The sequence below is a fragment of the Cryptomeria japonica genome, chromosome 4, assembly GCF_030272615.1.
Source record: "Cryptomeria japonica chromosome 4, Sugi_1.0, whole genome shotgun sequence".
In the NCBI taxonomy this organism is placed as follows: domain Eukaryota; kingdom Viridiplantae; phylum Streptophyta; class Pinopsida; order Cupressales; family Cupressaceae; genus Cryptomeria; species Cryptomeria japonica.
This window is the reverse complement of record NC_081408.1, coordinates 731,467,317-731,483,529: the sequence shown is the minus strand read 5'-3', so window position 1 is coordinate 731,483,529 and position 16,213 is coordinate 731,467,317.

The following is a 16,213-nucleotide window of genomic DNA, read 5'->3' as shown; positions in this document are numbered from 1 at the left end:
ACCATTCGGTTGTGGGCTACAAAACTTTTCAACCAAATTTTTAGCAATAAGAAATTTATCGAGCAATGCCAACTCTTTGTTCAATTGATAAAGATGATAAAGATGAGACCATTGCTAAACAAATTGAAGATTCATATGAACAAGAAAATGGAGAGAAATTCTATTATTGCAAAAAATCTATTTGATGCTCTCAATTCTATTGGAAAGAATACCAAAGAAAGAGATAAGAGAGTCACTCAAAGAGTGATTACAACCTCCTTAGTAAGCCATCAATTGAGGAAGGCTCATCAAATGAGACAAACTTGTGTTGATTTTAACATAAACTGTAAAACTTTGGATAGAGCACTTGCATGAAGACAAAGACTTGACGATCCACTTCAACAAGATACATGGGCATTTGGTGGGAGGCTTCCACGTGTTGATAGAAAGTTGACTGACAATGTGAAGGAAGAGATTCAACAATTTTGGCACTCTAATTCTAGAGTGTCACCCAATGTAAAGGACATTTTGAAATTAAGAATCGGCAACCGAGACCACACACCACATCCCAAACATTTCTTGGAATCAAGCCAAACAATGTTGTACAAATTTTTTTGTGAATTACATCCAACTTTGCAAATATAACAAAGGGCCTTTGAATCTTTGGAACCATTTTATTGTGTTCCTCTTAAGATTTGCAATACCTATTGTTGCAAGTACCACGTGGAGTTTTCAATGTACCATGAACTTTTATGTCATATTCGTTCTATGATGCATACTAATGAGATGTTGTAGGAGTGTGGTGCAATGTTATTTCTGAGATCATCAAAAGACTTGCAAGATCTATTTTTATGCCCTAGAGATGATGGCTGCTATTTCTATAGAAATTATTGTTTGAATGAGAAGTGCTTAGAATGCAGTGGGTTGTCAAAGTTTGTTTCATGTTTTCATGAGGGCAGCGAACATGAGTTTGGAAATAATTATGTTGAGAAAAAAAGATACGAGATAGTGAAATATATTGTGAAGAGTGGAGGTGAAGGTTCTAGATGCAAATTAGTCTCAAGAGAAGTGAGTATTGCTGATTTTATTTTGGATTTTAAGGAAAGTATTTTCTACATGTATGCAAGGCATACCCATAGGTCTCAATGGTTGGATCAACAGTTCAAGATGTGTAAGAACTCTTTCCCGATTGGCACTATTGTATCGGTGGTTGATTTTGCAGAGAACTATACATTGCAACCACAGAATGAGGTACAGTCTCAATACTACAATTCAGTCCAAATTGCTATTTTTGTTCACATTACATATAGACATGCTCCTGATAGTACAAAAGAGGACAGGAAGATAATTAGGGAGTATCATTTTTATATGAGTGATGATAGATCACACTCCTCCAAGTATGTGCAACATTCTTTCGAGAATTTTTTTGAGTTCTTGCATGAGAAAGATATTGCAATTGACCGACATATAATATGGTCAGATAACTGTACAGGTCAATTCAAGAATGTGCGTATGTTTTATTGGTTGAGTAGAATGCATGTGGAGAGGCCTATAACTCATATTTGGTGTTTTTTTGAGGTGGGGAATGGGAAGGGAGAGCATGATGGAGCAAGTGCATGTTTGAAGAGAGCTCTAGTTAAGGAGCAATTCAGGATTTCAGGTACAAATTTCTTTGATGCACGTTCTATTGTTGATTGGTGTAGTTCAACATTGTCACATGGAGGTACTCTTGATTTAGTAGTGAGCAGATTCTTTTGGTTGGTTGAGGAGGGAACAGTGGGAGATAGATTGGATTGTCAAACAATTAAAGATGCATTCATTTCTTGGCTCAGATGCAAGTACATGGACCATTTGGACATGAGCGTTGGTTTGTTTTTGTCAGAGTTGTCTTTGGTGTGATTAGGATCAGTGCGAGTCAAGTGAGTGGGTTGATACGTGGGTTCCCCACTATCTAACTCCTTTATCTCAAACAATATCCTTGTCAAACGATGACATGGAAAGTTCACTTGAGTATGATTGTCTATCAGATCTTGTACAACCAGGACATGTTTTTGTAGTTGTTGCACTACGAGGGAATGAAGAGAGATTAGAATATTGGTTGGCACGATGTGTATAGGGAAAACAAAAGCTAAGACAGCCAGTGACAGATGATGATGGGTTCACATATCCTATAAGTTCAGTTGTTGTTATGGGAACTTGGTTGTGAACATACATGATTAGAAAGAATGGCATACTTGCATTTGAAGACTATGAGAGACACAAAACCATTATAATGTATTCACACCTTATTATAGCTACAAATGTCAAGTTGTTGAAGCATCAAGCAAAACCGAAGACCAAAGAGCTATGGACAGTGACTATTGTTGATCATGAAGCAATACTGGATACTCTTAAACAAAGAGATGACCCTTCAGGCACACTTGAGTAGTAGGTCTTTAATGGTGCCTTATTTTTTTATCATGCATTTCATTTCAAACAATGATCATTAAACCTTAATGTTCAAGTTTGTTATGTGTATATTAAGGATGTGTTCAAAATGCAGGTCTATTGATGAACGTTTTTTTTTGGCAACATGGTTTTTGCATGCACATAGCGAGTACACTTGATATAATTGGAAGGGATGTATTTTTGCAACATGACTTTGTCAGCATTTGATGAATCATAAATGTCATTTTATTATTAATCTCGTGAGTGTGAGGTGTAGGAATAAATATCAATTACTTTGAAAGTCATGGATGGTTGTCCTCATATGATAACCACCAGATGGTTATGCCTTATGAAGAAAAGATGAATAGATAATAACTAATTGAGAACATCAATTCAAATCCATAATCTAGAGGATACTAATAACAGATCTTTGTATATTTATTTTTTCTAATAATGAAACAGGTACAATTGTATTGAGATAAAATGAAGCTTCTCTCTCATATGAAGATGTCACATTGGCAAATTGGTCTTTATTATAATACAAAAGACATAAGTAAAATCAAAATGCTCTCAGGGTACAGTTTTGGACTTGAACCATATTGCATAAATCTCAAGGCTTCAACTTGATTATCATTAAAGGTTTTTGATTGTTTACAAAATATCCCTTCATATCCCTTCATGGATGTCACATGCATAGGGTATGACCCCAAGCATCGGATCGAGTGGGGGGGGGAAAGAAAGAGCATGCATAGGATAATAATGCCTAACTGGACATGTCGGAGCTGAAGGTTTGTCATCGCGACGAGCTGAATGAGAAATTGACCAGGTGACAACATTCCATTGAGTGAGACTGACGATTTTTTTGCCAACCAAAAAATTGTTGCCCTAATAAAATCATAGGGAAACTTGAAATACCGAGATAGGATTTTATAGGGACCCCTCTTGTGCCCCGTAGGTTAAAATGGATCATTTGTAGGTGCCACAGATTCCGAGTTAGGGCCCGTCAAAGTTTGACAATTTTGAGCACTTAGGGCGCTCAAGGGACGACACCAGTAGGGTATGACCCTGAGCGTTCGATCGAGTGGGGGGCAAAGTAGGAGCATGCGTAGGGTAATTATGTCTAACTAGACATGTTGGAGCTGACGGTTCATCATCGCGAAGAGCTGAACAAGAAATCGACCAGGCGACAACATTCCATTGAGTGAGACTGATGATTTTTTTGCCAACCGAATAATTGCTGCCCTAATAAAACTGTAGGGTAACTTGAAATACTAAGATAAGCTTCTGTAGGGACCTCTCTCGTGGCCTCATAGGTTCAAATGGATCATTCATAGGTGCCACAAATTCTGAGTTATGGCCCGTCAAAGTTTGACAATTTTGAGCACTTAGGGCGCTCAAGGGACGACGCTGGTAGGGTATGACCCTGAGTGTTCGATCGAGTGGGGGGGAAAAGCAGGAGCATGCGTAGGGTGATTATGCCTAACTGGACATGTCAGAGCCGACGGTTCATCATCGCGATGAGCTGAACAAGAAATTGACCAGGCGACAACATTCCATTGAGTGAGACTGACGATTTTTTCGCCAACCGAAAAATTGCTGCCCTAATAAAATCATAGGGAAAATTGAAATATCGAGATAGGATTTTGTAGGGACCCCTCTCATGGCCCCATAGGTTCAAACAGATCATTCACAGGTGCCACAGATTCCGAGTTAGGGCCCGTCAAAGTTTGATAATTTTGAGCACTTAGGGTGCTCAAGGGTCAACGCTGGTAGGGTATGACCCTGAGCGTCGGATCAAGTGGGGGGGGAAAATAAGGAGCATGTATAGGGTAATTATACCTAACTGGACATGTCAGAGCCGATGGTTCGTCATCGCGACGAGCTAAACGAGAAATCGACCAGCCGACAACATTCCATTGAGTGAGACTGACGATTTTTTCACCAACTGAAAAATTGCTGCCCTAATAAAACCGTAGGGAAACTTGAAATACCGAGATAGGCTTTTGTAGGGACCCCTCTTGTGGCCCTGTAGGTCCAAATGGATCATTCATAGGTGCCACAAATTTTGAGTTAGGGCTAGTCAAAGTTTGACAATTTTGAGCACTTAGGGCGCTCAAGGGACGACGCCAGTAGGGTATGACCCTGAGCTTTCGATCGAGTGGGGGGGAAAAATAGGAGCATGCATAGGGTAATTATGCCTAACTGGACATGTCAGAGCTAATGGTTTGTCATCGCGATGAGTTGAATGAGAAATTGGCCATGCGACAACATTCCATTGAGTGAGACTAACGATTTTTCACCAACCAAAAAATTGCTACCCTAATAAAACCGTAGGGAAACCTGAAAAACTGAGATAGTATTTTTTAGGGACCCCTCTCATGGCCCCGTAGGTTCAAACAGATCATTCATAGGTGCCACAAATTCTGAGTTAGGGCCCGTCAAAGTTTGACAATTTTGAGCACTTAGGGTGCTCAAGGGACGATGCCTGTAGGGTATGACCCCGAGCATTCGATCGAGTGGAGGGAAAAAATAGGAGCATGTGTAGGGTAATTATGCCTAACTGGACATGTCAGAACCGATGGTTCCTCATCGCGATGAGCTGAACGAGAAATCAACCAGGTGACAACATTCCATTGAGTGAGACTGACGATTTTTTTGCCAACCGAAAAATTGTTGCCCTAATAAAACCGTAGGGCAACTTGTAATACTGAGATAGGATTTTGTAGGGACCCCTCTCGTGGCCACGTAGGTTCAAATGGATTATTCATAGGTGCCACAGATTTTGAGTTAGGGCCCATCAAAATTTGACAATTTTGAGCACTTAGGGTGCTCAAGGGATGACGCTGGTAGGGTATGACCCCGAGCATTTGATCGAGTGGGGGGGAAAAAAAGGAGCATGCGTAGGGTAATTATGCCTAATTGGACATGTTAGAGCTGACAGTTCATCATTGCGATGAGCTGAACAAGAAATTGGCCACGCGACAACATTCCATTGAGTGAGACTGATGATTTTTTGCCAACCAAAAAATTGCTGCCCTAATAAAACCGTAGGGAAACTTGAAAAACCAAGATAGGCTTTTGTAGGGACCCCTCTCGTGGCCCTATAGGTTCAAATGGATCATTTGTAGGTGCCACAAATTCTGAGTTAGGGCCCGTCAAAGTTTGACAATTTTGAGCACTTAGGGCACTCAAGGGACGACACTGGTAGGGTATGACCTCGAGCATTCGATCGATTGGGGAGGCAAAATAGGAGCATGCATAGGGTATTATTCATTAAATGAATTGTATTGTTTATGAATTGTACTGTTCATTGAATGAATTTTATTGTATTGTTGATTAAATGAATTGTATTGTTCATTAAATAAATTGTTTTGTATTTTTCATTAAATGAATTATATTGTTCATTATAAAAACAACACTTACGATGAAATGAAATGAATTGTATTGTTCATTAAACAGCCATTATTAACCATTGTTAATTATTGGAATGAAGATTAAATATTTCCATGATAACACCACACATAGATGAGCAACAATTTATATGATCGAATATCAACTTCTGTATATATAAAAATGTCGAATGATTACAAATGTATGTCCATACAAAAATATGGCATAAACACCAACTGAAACAAAATGTATGTCTAAATATGTGAATGTCTGTCCATATACAAAATATACATGCCAACTAGACATGTAAGCATCCCAAAACTATCTATAACATCCTAAGCTACTGATGGATCATCAAAATCGATCCTCTTCGCCGCACTGCTTGGCTCTGAAGGATCCTGCACAAGAAAAACAAACCACGATTAATATTAGTTATATTATATAATTCACATTCGAAAAGTTAACATAAAAATGAACTATTTAATTGAACTATTCATGTTTACCTCATCTCCACGTTTTCTCTTCAGCTTTGCAGGACTCTTGATGTATGTCTTCGGTAGAGGAGGTATTTTTTGAATATTTTCATAAACAACCTACATATGTTTAGAAACATGACATTGATACAAGTTAGCATATAATTGTCACTGATAATAAAAAATTATATCTACTAATCAAAAAATAAAATAAACACACATCTACTCGAGGCATCTCTTCTTCTTCTTCAGGTATACTGGGTGTAGTCATCAAGGATGTGAAGGTAAGGATTCTTTGTATATATACACAACAAGTATATGAAACTATCAATCTATGCCTAGACATGTATAATCACTATAAGTTATTTAAACTATTCATTCAATCATATTTGCATTCAATTACCTTTCCCTTGTCTCCAATTGCACTACCAGATCCTAGATCACATTGCACTGCACTCATGCTGCTTGTGCCCTACAAGAGTAAAATAAGATATACATGCAAGTTACTACACAATCTAATTAATACAAATATAAATGATGAGCATGTATGTACAATAAAATACAAATGACTAGGTGCAATAATATATGTACCGTCAAGCTATCGAGGCCAAATGAAATGGCCGACAAGGTGCCCTCCTGAATTTGTCTCAACTCATCCTCAATCATCAACTGTTAAATAGACCATGTAAATAAAAATTAGTACTTAATATTATCTAATTTATAAATATTTAATTAAAATATAACATGAACTGTGAAAACAAAAATCTTACCAATACATCATCAATGTATGATGGCAATGCCTCCTCGCCTCTAGCATGTGAGGACTCCCTAGGGTATCCTCCAGTCTGTGTAATAACCTCTAGTGCATCATGCATCTCATGCACCTCGTAATCTGCACTATCCACAATAGGATCAATGGGCTATCCAACTGGACCCAAGCATATGTGCCCACACATGACACAACTATGGGGCACACATATGTGTGGAGCCGAGGATGATGTATCAGCACCACCCGATGCACCGCTACCATCAAAAGTAGGTTGAGCTACTGACGCAGCCTAAGAAACCAAAAGGCTACTCAAAGAGTGAATAGCTGATATGGTCCATGAAGCTGCCTCACAAATGATATCAGGATGCTAAACTGCAGGTGGGGGATCAACAAGAGGAGGGGGGACATATGGGCCCTGGACTACTCTGACTACCCCAGGTCTATTTTGGGGCATACCTAAACCTACACCCTAGAAAGGCTGGATGTCAAAGTAGTTCACATGTTTCTGTAAAACAAACTCAACATACAATTTTTTTATGAAATAGAAGGGGATATCAAGATTGTTGTTGGGTGGTTTGTCGAAAACCATCCACTAATGATACCAAAATTTTTTCACAATCCCATCATTTGTGCACCATTTGATAGAAAGTTTTGTTTTTTTGGGATCTACAGGCTGACCAGTACGGGGATTGACAAACAATGAGGCGATTTTGGCTTTGGATATCTCAAGATCCTTGATATCCTTATACGACAAGCCATCTGCATATTTTTCCTTCATAGAATTTTGCCACAAAAGGGCAGCATCATGCTCCTCAGTCATGGTTTCCATACTTTTTATGATCAACGTGAGAGGATCAAACAATGGGTTTAGATGAGGGATCCTACGATATACTTCTGCAATCCCCCTTAATTCATTCAAATTTTGTGCAATCAAATCTTGAATTGAGGGGGGATTTGGCAAATGAGGGTTTGGTTGTTGTAGTTGTGGCTGGTCAGTGTTTTCATTGTTATCTCCCATTTTTAACCTAATTGAATGTAAACAATTAAATTTAGTTAACAAATTTAAACAATTAGGTATTTGATTTTAAAAAAACCTAGTTTTCATGAAAAAAAACCATATTTTCAATGAAAAATCAAATAAACATTCACAAAAAATACAAAAAATGAATGAAAATGATTCAAAACGACAAAATTCTTACCTCTAAATCTATTTTTTAGCAATTTTTTGTCAAAAAAACCGGATATTGGATGGAGCGGATATCAGATTTTGACAAATTCGCGCGACCCGTGAGTTAAAAATGACTCACAAGATTGTCGCAGTCAAAGTCTCAGAAAATCGGATATTCAATTTTATTGGATATCTGATTTCAACACTTAAATTATTTTTAAATAACATATATAATATAATAATATATTATATAATATATTATTATATTATATAATACGTATTGTATTATATTATATATATTATAATATAATATAATATAATATTATATTATATTATATAATATATAATATATAATATAATATGTATTATATAATACGTAACATATAATATATTTTTTAAATTAAAATTACAAATAAAAATCGGATATCCGATTTTATCCGATATCTGATTTGCATAGGTAATTACCAGGCCAAGGTGTACTGACACCCAGGCCAAGCAAAAAGTCAACATGGATTTTTCGCATTTTTAGGCGAGTGAGGAAGGCTATTTTTTTCACATCGCGACTTTTTGGCCCCCCTTGATCCTGCACTAACCCATAACCTGTCGGTGAAACAAATATCGGTGACTGTGCATAAGTCACTGAACTTGCTGGTGAACATAACCAAAGATATCCAGAAGGATAAGTGTTGATAAGTGTTGACATCAATGATAAAACAAGTGCGACATATCCATAATACCAACACCAACATTGTAAACTTTGTTTGAATTCAAGTCGCGAGCCATCAATTATGCCTGTACATGATAGGTGAGCCAAGAATTTTATCAGAAATTGACATACATGCAAAATGTATATGCCTAGCCAAGGCACACAAATAATTTGATAGGATAGCGTGAATATCTCAGTACGAGGGATGGAATGAGTTTACAGAAGAACAATTCACAAAATGTATGTGTTGAAAAGGCTTTAGAAGTTTTAAATCACCTGCATTTGGTGTTTCAAAGAAACCTTAGATGAAGGTTTTAAGCCCATGGTAAACATGTATACAAAATGGGGTTACATAGACAAGGTGTTTATATCACCTCATGGAAAGCAATAATTACAGAATTTTCTTAAAATGGATTGTTGAAAATGACTTTAGAATTTGAAAGCAAATGTAACTGTTGCATGCAAAGCCAAATTCCACGACATATGCTAACATCCTCCTAGCCTTGCCAAAATGGAAGTTTATGAGAGTGGTATGAAATACTCTGGAAGTTGCAAATATAAATTTCACCATCTTTGCAACATCTATGCTGCTTGCACAATGTGTAAGCTTTGAAGCATGGTACATGGCCAAACAAAGTGTATACTTAACACTTTCTAGTGAAGGAACACAAACTTATGGAGAAATCAGGCCTTGATTTGAGTGCATAGAAGATAAGGTTACAATGGTTTATTGGAATGCAGGTGGACATACTTATTGATTGTGTTGGTGTTGGTGAAGGAGGAATCGAGTCTCAATATCCTATCTATATCCTTGCCAAAAAAAATTTGACAGTCTCTCATGGGAACCTAAAGATTCTAAAATGTTGGGTTTGAGAATTTGTTTAGTTCAATTTTTTCATTAAATACTAGACCTTACTTCTAAATTATGTTTAGATTTGGGATTTGGTGGTGGTTTCTAATAGGAAGAATATTGATGACCATATTATTTTGCTGGTGGAAAGAAAGCAACAATGTCTATTGAGATTGTTAGCGATTAATAGATTCTCATAAACTATTGATAACAAGTAGGATATTCTATGATGGCATAAAATTTCTAAAGATAATTGACATAGATGTAATAGATTTATGTGACTCTGGATAAAGGATATCCTCAGATAGGTAGAAAGATAAGCAATAGTCAAAATCAATTAACAATTATTACTATTCAAAAGTTGTAGAGTTGAAAAGTAATGATATTCCTTTAGCTCATGTAAATCAATCAATCAATTGTTGTTCCTTTAATCTAGATGCGAAGAAACCATTGATGCCGTGGTTTGAGATTTCCAAAGTTCAAAACATCAAATATAATTCACTAAAAGTGAATGCCTTGAAGGTGCACATGGAAACATAGTTGTTAGCTAAAACAAAACTTTTATATTCATCAAAGCATAAAGGTATTATGGTTACAAATCACTGGTTGACATGCATGCAAAATATGGCACTATAGAGAAGACCGAACACTTGAACAGTTCGACAAAATCACTTGAAGACGTATCATCTAAATGAAAGCCTAGATTGCAGGAGTTGCACAAAATTGGTTTCTTGATAGAAAACATAATATGCAAATGTGGGATCAGAGACAAGGTATGTTTTTTGTTCAACCATATGCTTTAAAGAGATCCCATCTCATGGTATGCATGATTACAGCCAATCTTAAACCACATGCACTAAGCAACATATCAAGCCTAGAGAATGTTAGTCAATTTTGAGTGTTTAACACTTTATGCCTAGAAATGTACCCTTAGTGTGACCACACACCTTAAGTAACTAATTAAACCTAGAAAATGTCAGTCAAATCTGAATATTTAGCACCTTTAAACGTAGAATTCAGGGTCTACTTTAGTGATGAATATTCATCAATGGTGACTATTTCATGTCAATGACCTGGAAAATGGCAAATATATTGTATTGATCAGGGGTGGCCATGTCGCCTGAACTTTATAAATATTCATCAAATGCATGGCCAAATCGCCCTTTGTTTTATGTCATTAATTGTATCTCTATCAAGATTTCATCAATAGAATCTACATTTTCCACATGGTAAATTCAATATTTTTGCCTACACTTTCTGAGGTTTTCTTAATAGACGACCATAATTTGCCCATAGCCATATAAAGATTTATTGGCCAGGAGGACCCAATTTTCCTAGAATTTTGCAGAATTGTGGCTCAATTCACCCCAATTTATGCTAACTCTATTATAATTACCAATTAATTGGTTGGTCCATAATCACCTCAAAAAATTATATAAGACGTGTTATAGTTAAGCGTGATTCACCAAATATTTGTATTCCATATAAAATTCCAGCCAAAATCGTTAAATACGGATTGGTATAAATACACTCAAAGATCATATTTATCTCTACACAATTTGGTCAATTCTGAGCTTTCAATTTGGATCAGTAGCAAAGTTTTAGTCTAGGAACAACCATTGCTACTGACTGAATTGGTGACTGCTAGTGACCTAAAGGTAGTATCATATTTTTGAAATGTTATAATATTATTTTGAATTCATCTCTATCTTTTTGTATTGTTGAGTTCATTCTTTATTTCTCTCTGGAACTTACCCGAAAAATTGAATTTGAAACGATTTTCTTGCACCCACCCCCAAATCTAGATTCTAATTTCTGAATCTCCTTGGTTAATTGGTTTTTTTTTTTGGTAAGTTCTATCTTTATGGGGATATCTCCCTATTTTAAAATCAAACCAAGTTACATAGAGATTAACATCATATTTTCCTAACACACTACCCATTACATCCGACCTCCATTATTAACAAACCCTCCTATACTAGAGACCACCCCTCTTAAAACATAGAAATAAACATATCCTCATACCCCTAAGATATATTGCAGAATGATGGCCAACTACTCTCCAATTTCCATCAAATCTCTAGTGGAAGCCTCCGAGAGCCAGTTATCCCCCCTATCGACCATCCTCTGAAATGGAGCCAAGTTATTTTTTATCACTCCTACCTGATAAACCTCCCAAACTTCTCCAATGAAGGATCTTTTATGAATTTTTTTGCCTTATTCTTAACAACATGCTCCTTCTCCTCCTTGAACCCAACAAATACATCCTCCTTCGGATCATCCTCAGAGTCCGATGAAACATAGTTGTCGGGGTTGAAAAAGGTGCGAAACATGCTAGCCCCTAATTCAGCCTCCTCTAGAATGGCATTAGCTATAGCATGCCAATCAACTACCCAAATGAACCCGTCAATCCTCTGGATGCACACCTCCTTGGAATCCAAAACATATACCAATGGGATAATTATAGCCTCATACACAAATCCATCATATCAATGCCTTCCTACACCAAGCATGCCTTTGACTAATCTCTTCATCGTGACAAACACTTTTTCATTTGTATAGAATAACTCTTTGCATTGCATTCACAGAGTCCCATCTCTTCACATACAACTCACCTCGAATTGATTAATCATGCTTCCCTTATGATGAATCCTTTTGTCTACAACAAGATTCTTGATGTCTGCCCCAATGTGGCTCTCCCAATCAATCTGGATAACTGTTGGATCCATCTTCCCTCCCATTTATATCCCAAATCCTTTTGGATTCTTCCATGGATAGCACTAGGAAAGGAAAAAGTACTCTAAACCTCTATTCTAGACGTAGGAGACGTCCCTTCCAAATTGCCCATAATCAACTTCATGATACAACTATCAAAACTAGCAAAGGCCACAATGGTACTAATATTCCTTGTCTGACTAAATCCCCTATCCAACTCCTATGCATGATCGATCATCTATGCCCGACTTCCACCAATCCTATTCTTCGGATGATCCTCCCATTTCCACATGATATCTCAAGTCTGAACTAAAGCATATCCTCTAAGGAAAACAACTATGGATGGTTAATGCTAACCAATCCCCTGCCTTGAAAGCGGAGATGAATCTCCACCCTCCACAACACATATCTCCCTTAATTTTAATAGCTTCCTCAAAAGGAAAAATTGTGGTTAAAATTTGTTTCTTTTTCTTTCTTTCTTTTTATTAAAAATATTCATTTATTCATTTATTAAAACCTTTCATTCCTGATAGTTCTCACCCATGTCTCTAAGTCTATTTCGGGGACTTTTTGAAGAAACCTATGTCCTTCTCAACTTTGGCCCAAAATAGAGCTTATGTCATCGATTAAAATTAATTAAGTATAGACTTAGAGTTAATTAAGTATACAGTTTATAATATTTAATTAATTATTAGACAATGCTTAGACCTATCTCTATTCCAACAATTTTTAAAGAAACCTTTGTCCTTCAAAACTTCAAGTCAAAATAGAGCTTATGTCGTTGATCTACGATCATCCAATGGTCATTTAGTTGATTGCTTAATTCAATATTTAAATCTAAGTAATGAATAAATTTATACTTTGTTTATTTCATTTTCTTTGCATGTATTTGTGGTTCCCTATTGGTTAATAGATATATGTACCTATTATGTGATACATACATACATACATACATACATATATATATATATATATATATATATATATATATATATATACATATATATATACATATATATATGTATATATATATATATACATATATATATATATGTATATATATATATATGTATATATATATATACATATATATATATACATATATATATATGTATATATATATGTATATATATATATGTATATATATATGTATATATATATATATATATATATATATATATATATATATATATATATACTATGATGTTATAGATGATTATGGATGTATTTATGATGCCTATATGTAATAATGTTAATCCTTATGCTTGTGAATATAAAGCTATGGATTATGACTTAACCTTTATGTTGAAAACACCACAAGATTGAGAAGGGGGTGAATTAGTCTAAACCAAATCCTAAAATTCTTTAATCACAAGTACTTATTAATTATCGTTACCAAATTAAACATAAATACAAGATGAAACAAAAAAAAACCAAACACATGAAAACCATAATTCTTACCTTGAAAACCCAGTGTGGGAAAAACCATGGTGTTAATCACATTTATAATATAAATATAATAAAAAATAAAATTAATGACTTTCATATTTTACCCCATCATGCACTTCCTTTGACATGAACAGTCTAGATCTCCACGCGATTGCACATTTAGATCAAGATGCTCTTTCACCTTAACTCCACAACCCCATTGCACAAATGGCACATGGGCCTTGCTAACGTCGGGCTCTTTTTAAGTGGACCAATAAGATTATGCACGTTGGAGGCCAAAGGACACATTAGAAAGGGTTGGCCAAATCTATCCTTCTCATTAATTAAATGTTCAATTTATAATAGTTAATTAGACAATTCTTAGACCTATCTCTATTCTGGTGAATTTTTTAAGAAACCTGATGTAGGAACATCTCCGGTTCATACCAATCTTGCATCAACCAAAAATATTTTCCTTTTTGTTTTTCTTTTTGTTTGCAGTTTCAGCATTCTTTCTATGTGTCCTGGATTTGGTTGACCGGATCCTGTGGAGTTGGATTCTACTTGAAGACTTGATCATCTTCCTTATTCCCAAATAGTGGAGTATTTGGATCATTTTCCAACAAGTTATCGCTACCGGTTTCTATGACAATTTCCTGTTACTGGTTGCCTAGACCTTTTCTATTTGTGATCTACTGGATCCCTTCCATAGCTTGCAGAGCCCTAAGTGTTGATTCTAATGTTTCTTGGCATGTGGCCGACATATTCCCATGATCTACACTTCATCCTTTGGATTTTCCAAAGGAATCTCTTGGCGGAGGCCGACCTTGTCAGTTTTACACATTAGGTCTTGTTCTTCGGGTTTTGATCCCTTTTTGGGCCGAATGGATCCCCTTGGATCATAGAAATTATTTTAATTGAGCATTAGAATATAACAATCAATTAGTTAGACTGAGCGCAGAAGACAAATCTTAAGATTGAAGGTCTCGGTTGTGACCTACTCTATACTTTGAGCATGTTTTAGTAGGCCTGTGAGCCGGTTTCTATAACCTAGTTATGTAGAATCATAAAAGTATGATGCTTGTAATTTTTTATCATATTAGGGTCCTCACATATGTGAGTCAAATCCCTAAGGCTGATCAAAGACCAAAGAGTTGCTCGGTACCTGAAACCTACAACTTTCTTGCCCTCCACACTACCTGAACAACATCTTGTCCAGGAAAAAAGGGCAAGACAGGGGCGTGGTGCCCCTATCCCCCCTACGATAGGGGTGTGGTGCTCCTATCCCTTCTACATTTTGGGGTAGGACCCTTTTCAATTGTTCTTTGGTGGTTGTGCATTGAGAGAGAAAACTCCCTTAGTGTCGGCCTATGATGGAAAATCAGTCAATTATCCCTAATTGACAAGTATGTAAGTTGCATTTTCCCTCTCATTTGCATAAGTTCAACAAGTTGGATAAGAGATAACATAGATACATGAGATCACACATTCAAGCATTCAAGCATTCCTTTCTAGCATTGAGCATTCTCAAGTCTCCTTTCAAGGCTAGGTGTCGCATTCAAGACAAGGATTCAACCATTGAAGAGGAGATTCATTCCAATATTCAACTTCATACAAACAATTCTATTAACATTTCTATCACAACCTCCTTTGAGGTGATTTATATTTCAATCTTTCATTTGCATTTACTTGCAAGTACTTTCTTTCATTGTTTAGTTAATTTCAAAACTGGAGTTTGACCTGAAGGAAAACCCCCAATCTGAACCCCTTTTCGTCTCTTTTTTGTGTGTAGGTTACAGGTGCGTAGCTGTACTTTTGGATTTGGACTCCATTTGTAGAGGAAAAAACTTTTTTCATTTTTCGGATTTTTTGGAGTAGCGTGTATACTCCCACCATGGTCCAGGAAACTTTCTCCCAAATTTGCAGGGTGGCTTTGTCTCGATAGATTATTGCCAGATCCAAGTGCACAACTACATCCTAAGCTTCTATCTCGAGTTAAAATAAGATCTTCATCGCTTTTTCACTTGGTTATAAGTACACAATTCAATTCAAATCTCATTCCAGAAGAGGGGATTAACTTTCCATTCTTATATCACTTAGAATTCAATCTCCTTTTCTAGAGGTTGAATCTAGTGTATTCTCCCCCCTCTTATAATGTAATGCATGAAAAGTGTTTGAAGGGAAATATGAATTGAAACGTTCATCTCTCCTCGGAGGGAAGATAAGCTTTCCTCTAGATCTCCATCATTCACATTTTTCAACATTACATTTTGGTGAACCCAACGTCTTACATGCTTTATTCTAAAAA